This window comes from Mus caroli, chromosome X, assembly GCF_900094665.2.
Source record: "Mus caroli chromosome X, CAROLI_EIJ_v1.1, whole genome shotgun sequence".
Classification (NCBI taxonomy): Eukaryota; Metazoa; Chordata; class Mammalia; order Rodentia; family Muridae; genus Mus; species Mus caroli.
Genome location: NC_034589.1, coordinates 131,857,762 through 131,867,085, shown reverse-complemented (window position 1 = coordinate 131,867,085; position 9,324 = coordinate 131,857,762).

Sequence of the window (9,324 nt, the reverse complement as noted above, 5' to 3'; positions counted from 1 at the left end):
AAAAAAAAAAAAAAAAAACCTTGACTTAACACCTGACAGTCGCTCACTCTGTGAGCTGGCAATGACTCCTAACCCTTCTCCATTTGTCAATATTTAAACTCCATATTCCCCACCACTGGCCTCGCTCTCTCCCAATGCTGGTAAGCCTTACCAGACTCAAGTACAATGAAACCCACAGGTTTTGAGGCTCCTATCTGCTTAGTCCCCATCTTGTGTTCTTTGCTTTTAGGCAAAAATGGATGTGACTTTTCACTCTCAAATGTTATGTTTTGATCCCCCCAAATTGATGATTCATGTTGCATACCATTACCCGCGTGGTTTATGCCCTGTATTGTCATTGAGTTTTGTTGTTATATTTCAGGGAGATGAAGGGGAGCAGAGAAGTGCTTGTGAAGACTGTAATCATTTACTTACATGGTTTTTGTTGATTTGAAGAATTTCTGTGTATATTTTAATCCTCACACACTCAGAATGGAATGGTATGATTTTTCAAGATTATCTTTACAAATGAGGAAGCAAAGAGAGGGTAAGTAGCTTACTCAAAGTTCCATAGTTAGTGAGGGATAGAACAGAAATCAGAACTCCATCAGAACTCAAATCCATTTGGTTCCAAATGCAGTTCCCGGTTGGCTGGAGACAACGTGGTAGATCTATCTTTCATAATTCTTGTGACATTAGAAGAATCTCAGCATAATTATAAGGTAAAATGTCCCAAAGAAAATCTCTCAGGCTTCCAACAAAACATATAAATAATTCCAGGATGACAAAAAATTGTCAGGGATACAATCAAGTATGTTGATTTAACACCACACAGCTAGTCCATGAATTGAGTCAAACTTTATGATGTCTTATTTTTTTAAATGGATTCTTGTATTGTATAATAGCTGGAATCAGACATGTGTAGACCTACTTACCATTGGAAAAAATAGGGCACATTGCCTGACAGTGAAAGTGACAACAGGGTCAAGTAGGCCATCTGGACTTCTCTTAAAAAACATTTCATTGCCAACCAGCAACTAGGTACAGTAATAGGGTACAGTGACTAACAAATGACAAACATTTTATTGTTCTTATTTAACAGGATCTATCAAGTGGAAATGCACATCACACACCTGCCTTCTTTAGAGAAATTGACCATTCATGGTTCCATGTCAAAATGGAGCTTCATTCTCCGGCACTTCTGAATTGTACCACAAGATGGCAGTGTTCTCCAAGTTTCTAATAGCTTCAGAAGGCTACTGTTAAATGCCATTTTCTTTTCAGGAGTCATGGGTTATATTAACCATCTCTTCTACCAGTAAAAGAATGTCCAGATGTTTTCCATGTTGTTCAAGGGTGTATTTGTTAATATCTTGGTATTTTAACAATAACCTTGAACTTGCTCAAGCATATCTGAGTCAGTTTAGTTCAAACACTGTACATACATATCCTGTTGTAAACTGAGCTAGGTCCAACACATACAGAGATAAAGTTGCACAGATGTGAGTTTTAAGAAAACACCATCTTTTTTGAGATACTTACCTATAAACAAAGAGCTATATGACCATATCATAGGCACTGTGATCACCAGGTAGAGTACCCATCTCCATACAGGGATGTAAGGACATCCTCCAAGAGACTACGAATTAAAATCTGCATCTTAAAGATGAGTATATCTTGACTGAGGTATAAAACATGCTTGTAAGACAGGTAGAAAAGGAACAGATTGGAGAGAAATGGTCTCCAGAGTGCAGGGTGTGCTGGGGACCTAGGTAGCAGGTGTTGAGTACAATAGTAAAAAACAGTATCCAGTGCAGGGGCAGGAGAGTTCAAGACAGGGATTCAATTGCAACACTGAAACCAGTAACGAAGACTTGAAACCATGCATCCTTTCAAGTATTTGAGATAAGAATGTCCCTTAACTTGGGTTAAAGAGTGACTCCTGCATTCCTCACCACCATTAAGGACAGTTCTTAGGAACATTGGCAAGCATTTATTGAATCTCTCAGAAGTACAGAGCACTGTGCTAAAATCCCTTTAATACCAGCAAGGACTCTATGCAGTCAGTACTCTGATGCCATTAACACCTTCAATTTTCAAATGAGGAAATCGAGGTTCAGAGAATTTAAAGGACTTGTTCACAATTGCTAACAACTGACAGAGTTAGGATTTGGACAGAGCAGAGGATCGAGGAAGGGGTTAATGGGTTAGGCCAATAGGTAAGAATTGGCATTGAACTTTCTGAACCTCAATATACATATATGTATACATACATATATATGCATGCATGCTATGTGTTAGGCTGTCTTGCTGAGTGTTTATTACCTCACTTAGTCTGTACAGCAATGCTGTGCAAAAGAAATAATTTTCATTCCTATTTTGCAGAATAGTACCCTGAGAAACTGAGTGATTTCAGTTTTACCCAAGAACACACGTCTTATAAGTGTTTGTGCTGGATTTACAAACAAGAATGAGGGCATTTGAGACAGAAGAGATGAATAGCAAGTAGGCGGGACAGGAAGCAGCATGAAGAATGAGAATCACAGCAAGTGGGTATTGCTGGGTGGGGAGACAGGGTTGGCTGGGAGGTTAGGATTGTGAGGCTGGGGAAATGCACAAGAGCTACATTGTGATGGACTTGAGGTACCCTCTGGTCAGTTGAAGCACAGTGGGATTTTTAAACAGGGCTGGCCTAATCCTCTCCGCATGATAATTGCCTGCCTTTCTCTTTTAAAGATTTTATTAGTATCTCCGATATGTGTATGTGTGTATGTGTGTGCACACTCATGCCTGTGCATGCTTATATCTGTACATATCCCCAGAGGCCAGAAGGGATGTTAACCTAGAAGCTTCACTTTGGGGAGGGGAGTTCCAGTGGCACGAGGGACAGAGAGTGAATAGACTCAAATACATTATATATGTGTATGAAAATATGATGATAAATCCATTCCTGTGCAATTGATACAAACTAATTAAAATAATAAACTGCTAACCCCCCCCCCCAAAAAAAAGGCCAGCTAGGACTCGCCAGTCTAGAAAGAGAGGATAACCTTTGCTTTCCACCCACTCACGGGCCAGCAAACCATTCAGAAAGCAGGTGCAGAGGGAGAGCGGGAAACACAGTCTTGTGGTGAGGCTTTGTTCTGTTTTTATTTGCTTGCCACACAGGGGCACTCAACTCATTTCCTGTGTCATTATTTCTAAAGACATAAAGCCTGACATTTTCATTAAGACTTACCATATCTATGTCATAAAATTAAATTCCAAGAGAGACACACAACCTGATGGTAATAAAACTGCAACCCAAGACTGGAACATAATGGGAACCTCACGAATGTGTGTCATGTTCTTGCATGGGTAAAAATATCACCCTCTTTCTCCTAAGCCCCTGGGCAGCTCAACCTAGTCAAATACTCCTAGAAGATCTTGTTATATCCCCCAAGGGCCCAAAACACTTAATTTTCCCTTTAGACTTTAAGAGTTTCCAAGAAAATCATTCAACCATTATTTCACTGAGTGACAAAAACGTGCTCATGCTTTTATAATACAGGGTGGATGGATCAGGACCTGGTGATTTTTGAGGTTTAAATGCATGCTCAACAGTGTTAATTATAGGGAGGAGGCCACTTTGTTTTATTAAAGATAGTCTAAACATGTCTGCTTAGAATCTCCGTATGACAAGATTGTTTCCTGCCAAGAGAGCTCTACCAGGAAAAAATGTGAGACAAGTAAAATAAATGAACACTAGAAAAAGTCATTTCAGTGGAGGCAGAGAGGGGAACATGAAGTCCAGGGAAGCATGGCATAATCCCTCAGGCCCAACTTTATGAAATCTCAAATATTAAACCAAATTAACAATATAAATTGTTCGGTGTAGTGGCTGAGCACATCCATTCTGGAATTGGGATACCTGAGTTTAAGCACTGACTAGTTTTGGTCCGCAAGCACTCCTTAAGACTTTGGTCAATTGCCCTCATAATGCTCCTGACTCCTACTGGATTATTAGTTCTCTGTGTAAGGCAAAGGGTGATGGAATAGTTTCTACACAAGTAATTTTTTGGAGTTGAATAGAGTTGTTAGCTTTCTGATCGTGGACAATTTGTTTTTATGTCTCAGGTTAGTCTGTGTTACAGGAGGATGATTGTAAGGCTCAATGTGATTTGGGGGAGGTATCTTTCGAAAATTATTGCATACAACACCCAGCAAGTCTTTAAAATAGAAGTTACTACTATAAAGGAATGTACCTGGTTAGGCAATATGCTGAAACAGGTAACTCAATTGGGTAGAGCTCTTTCTTGGACAGTGACATTTTATTTCGTTAAAAACCTGGTCTGAAGTAAATATAGCAAGAATGTTTGAGTACAAACATTTCCAACATAATGTTTTTATTGATTATTTGGGAATTTCACATCATGTATCTCAACCCCACTCAGTTCTCAGTTCTTCCATGTCTGCCTCAACCCCTGTATCTCCCTCAAAAGAAAATAATGAATAAAAATTACCACCATCACCAACAAAAATCTTTCCAGTTCCTCTGGGCCATGACCTGTTCCGCTATCACCCACAGCCTTCTCTCTCACCCATCACAACTGACCTGAGTCACCCATCACATCCTAACCCGGAGTCTCCATTTCCACCTTACACATACCACCACTCTGCTTCTCTAACAGCCCTGCATCTCCATCATATGGTTCTGCAAGAGCAGCCCCTTCATCCACTCCAGCAGCTCATAGATAGATGTTGGGGTGAGTCAACTCTTGGCCTGGATGTTAGCATAATTGGTCAACTCAGGCCTCCACCAGACCCCCAAACCACCTCAAGGTGGCCTGTGAGAAGCAGGGCCAGCTCTCCTATACCCAGGCCACCAGGGCCAGTTTTCCCTCACGCGCACTGCTGCCAGTGCCATTGTGCAGTGTCTGGTGAGGGGTGAGACCAGCTCAGCAAGATCCTTAGGCATCAACTTGCTTTAGAAGATAGTCCAGACCACAGACATTCACATGGCCTTAGGTAACACCAACACAGCATCAGGTCATATCTGTACCACCACCCACTCATATCCCTTAGTGGCTTCATGTACTTTGGGTCTCATCATGGCTCTCAGGCTATACATGCCACTCACAAAAGCATGGCTCCCCAAGGCAGCAAAACCCAAGAATATCACCAAATCATCATGGATCTAGGCATCACTGTGGCCTCCGGTAGCAGCATGGAGTTTCAATCCAGAAAGTGAAGCTTACCTCACCTCTAGCCTCTGCCATTGCCCAGATCAAGGGCGATTCTCTGGTTGGCAGCATGTTGAGGGGCTGAGTCTATGTCTACATAAGCTCTTGGCTGTTGAACACTGTCTCCACTAACCCTACTGGTCAATCATAGCATATCACCCTCAGCCCTCTCACCAGTTCGTCACATCTCCAGGTCCCTTCATAGGGCACATGGCATTCCATTTTTCTATGTTTTCCACTCCACCATTACATATTTGATCATCGTAGTAGTGTCTGCTGCCTCAGGCAGCATAGTGTGGAGCCGAGAGCTGGGTGTCTGTCTCTTCAGCCTCATCATTCCCCCAAGTCTAAATTATTGATCATGTATACTTCAGTGATTATACATTTTTCTCTGTACTTTTCCATGTCAATAGTTTTAAAATGTTTTATAACTTTTCTTTTACACTTTCCTATGGATGACTTGGTGAGTCTCTGTAACTTCCTGTTAAACCTAGAAAAGCAAGCATGGACTCCTTGGGATATTGGGAAGTGAGTTGTGAGGCTGGATCACACCATACACACACGCACGCACACGCACACGCACACACACACACGCTTTCTGTTTGCACTTTGCTAAGTGAAATACTTCTGCTTGGAACGCTGAGCATCATGAAAGCCATTTGACTCCTCAAAAGTTACCGTGTAGTTCAGTGAGTCAGTCCTGTAAAAAGGCGACATGCAGACCCCTGGTTTTGGCATTTTGAGATTTTGGATTTTCTCAGCCCAAGCACTAGTAACGTGAGTGAATAAAGCTTCTGGCGACCCCAGCCCCCCCAGCCCCGCCTGCCACCCATCAGCCACTACCAGCCTTCAAATATTCCTGGCCAAAGCCCAACACCATAAGCAGAAGCAACTCCTCCCACAGTGCTTCTTCTTAACTCCTGACCTGAGGAACCCATGGGCAGAGGGAAATCACAGTGCTCTGAAGTTTCTCATATGAATAGCTACTTGGAACAGTACATTTGAAAATTTTCATAATTGACAGAATTAGAATTAAAAAAATTCTAAGGGACATCTCCTTGCCCTCACACTGCCCCCCACCCCCACCTCAACTCACATTTAGGTCATTTGATCAAGAGCCAGGGTGTGCCTTAAGAGTAAGTAGCTGCATCATGATGTCATTTCATGGACACTGAAACTCAAAAATGCATCACTCCCTTCTTAGGTCAAGATGCGTTTGAAGGATCTCATCTCTGAAAACCTGCTATTTAAAAATTTATAATTTCCCCAAAGTCATAGCGGCAGGAAGGCACAGGGACAAGGAAGCAGTTTATGTGACCTGGACATCCTGATCATAATGGTTTTTACCAGAGCCTTTGGAAGATCCCACCATGAATTCCTAGCATAAAATAATGCAACTGCAGGAGCTACTCATCATATTATCTTACAATTTTGCCTTAGCACTAAGCCCACTACCTTTCCTGAACTGTGAATTATTTGTTGATAAACTTGGCAACCGTCTTCAGAGTACCACAATTAAATTGTAGAACATGGCCAGCTGTAGTGGAACATTTAAATTAGAAATAGGCTATGGATTAGTGATTCCTGGTCATCAGCTAACGCCCTAATTAGCAAAACAGTATCTATTATATCCAAAATCCCATGACATTATTTAGCTGCAATGACTCCAAACATTTGCAATGGATGGACAACACTTTGAGCATTAACTCGTTGTGGGCAGATAGAAACAAACTGATTCCCTTTCTTTTTAAATGGTTAAAGTATGATTTTTTTTGATGTAATCCCTGAAAATAAAGCATAAATGGAATAACCTGTCTGAAGTTAAATATATATGTATATAAAAAGTCTCAATATCCCAAATGTCTCCTATGTATTTGGATCTCTGAGAAGTTCTGGATATCATTAAAATGTAGCATTTTAGCTGGGCATGATGGGCCACCCCTTCTTCAATCCTAACATTTAAGAGGTGGAAGCAGGTGAGGCTCTCTGAGTTTGAGGCCAGCCTAGTCTACAAAGTGAATTTCAGGACAATAAGGTCTATGTAGTGAGAATTTGCATTAAAAAATAAAAAACAGAAACAAAAACTACCATTTTGAGGGTTTAATGGGGATGAAGCAAATTATGAAAGATGGAACCTAGGAGGTTTCTTTAAAGTCCTTTCTTACTTGAGGTCCCGGTAATACATAATAAAATTAAAAAGACACTGGGGAAGAATGCAGGATCCCGGAACAACAACAAAATCAAATCCTGGAGACTGTAGAATCTCTTATGTAGAGTATTCATCTCTCTGGGTTTTTGCAGAAATAGGGGAGCTCAAGGTGCCGAAGTGAGTTGAGACAGCCTTTCCAGGATGTGAATGTCTTGGTGCAAAACTGAACTCCATTCTTTGAATTCAAACAGGATAGCAGCATACAAGGTTATTGCTCTATTGCAGAAACACCTGTCTGAAGCCAGAAGAGGGTGTGTGTACCAAACTGTACCTCACCCTATTGTTAGAAGCACAAAATCTCCCAAATGCCCCAAATGGTGTTGATCAGAGGTTACTTGGAAGGGCTTCATAAAGAAATGACCATTGATTGTTGCTATTGCTGTTGATACCACCATCACTTTATCTTGAAACAGAGAAGGAGAAGAAAGAGGAGGATGAGGAGGAAGAGGAAGGAGAGGAGGAGGAAGAGGAGGAGGAGGAGGGGTGGGGGAAAGAACATTTTGATGGACAATAGCTCTCCCAGACCTGGTGCATGGTTCTCAGCCTTCCTAATACTGCCACCCTTTAATACAGTTCCTCACACTGTGATGACCCCCAACCATAAAAAAATCACTTAATTGTTATTTTATAACTGTAATTTTGCTGCTGTTATGAATCCTAATGTTAATATCAAATATGCAGGATGTCTAATATGCTACCCTCAAGAGGTTTACACACACAGGTTGGGAACCACTGCTTTATGTGGCTTGTTGATGTCCTGCTTTGCTTTGGCCTCCCCCAAAGATCCATGATTATTGGTCAGCAGTGGTTAAGCTGTTCCATATACCACCTTTTTATTCTCATCGTTATTCTTCCTTGCTCTCCGTCTTTGTGTCTGCTCTTTCTTGTCTCTTCAAAACTTTTCTCTTTTTGTCCTAGATGTCCCTCCCCTTGGTCTCTTGAGATCCTCATCCTCTTTCTCTCCTTTTTTGTCCATTATTTTATCTTTTGCTCTTTTTTCACATAAAAAATATCTTCTTAGTTCATCTTCATTCTTGTTTCTGATCATGAACTTCTGTTTTCTTTAATTTTTTCTACTAATTCAACATGTGCACCACTTTTTAACCAGTGCTTACACACTGGTGGCTTGTGAGTCAAATTGGGCTCACAGCTTTCTTTGAAAGACAGACTGAGTTTTTATCTAAATAGATTGTTCATTTCAAACAATCAGAAGATTTTCTTTTTAAAGTTCTAGACAGCAAGCTTTACTTGAAAACAGAGTGTCTCATAACTTTGACAATAATAGAGCAGAGCTCAATTAGGCTTAACTTTTATAAGGTAAACAGTCTTCAGTGAGCCACAAACTCAATAATGTTCATTGCCAGACAGCATTTTGTTACCTGCTGGGTCCTCTCCAGTCTCTGCTTTGCCTTCTCCTGGCTTCTACTGTGGTGAGATATCAAAGGACATAATACTTGTGGTATGATAGGCACACTATCTAGCAAATAGTAGGCCCTCAGTTAATGGGACCTTATGTATTTCTGCACTTATTTATATTTTTCAAACTGATACCTAATTTTTCTTCTTTATTTCTCCTACCCTTCAGTTTCCCTATCACCTCTTTATTCCCTTCACGTATATGTATAGACATTTGAGGGGTTAAATACAATTCAATGTTGTATATAGTGTAAGAATTGTGCCGGACAATATATAGACTATTTAATTCAAATTTTCTGTTTATTTTCTTTTTTTTGATATTAGCATTCTTTTTTTTTAAATTTATTTTTTTATTAGATATTTTCCTCGTTTACATTTTCAATGCTATCCCAAAAGTCGCCCATATCCACCCACCAATCCCCTACCCTCCCACTCCCCCTTTTTGGCCCTGGGGTTCCCCTGTACTGGGGCATATAAAGTTTGCAAGTCCAATGGGCC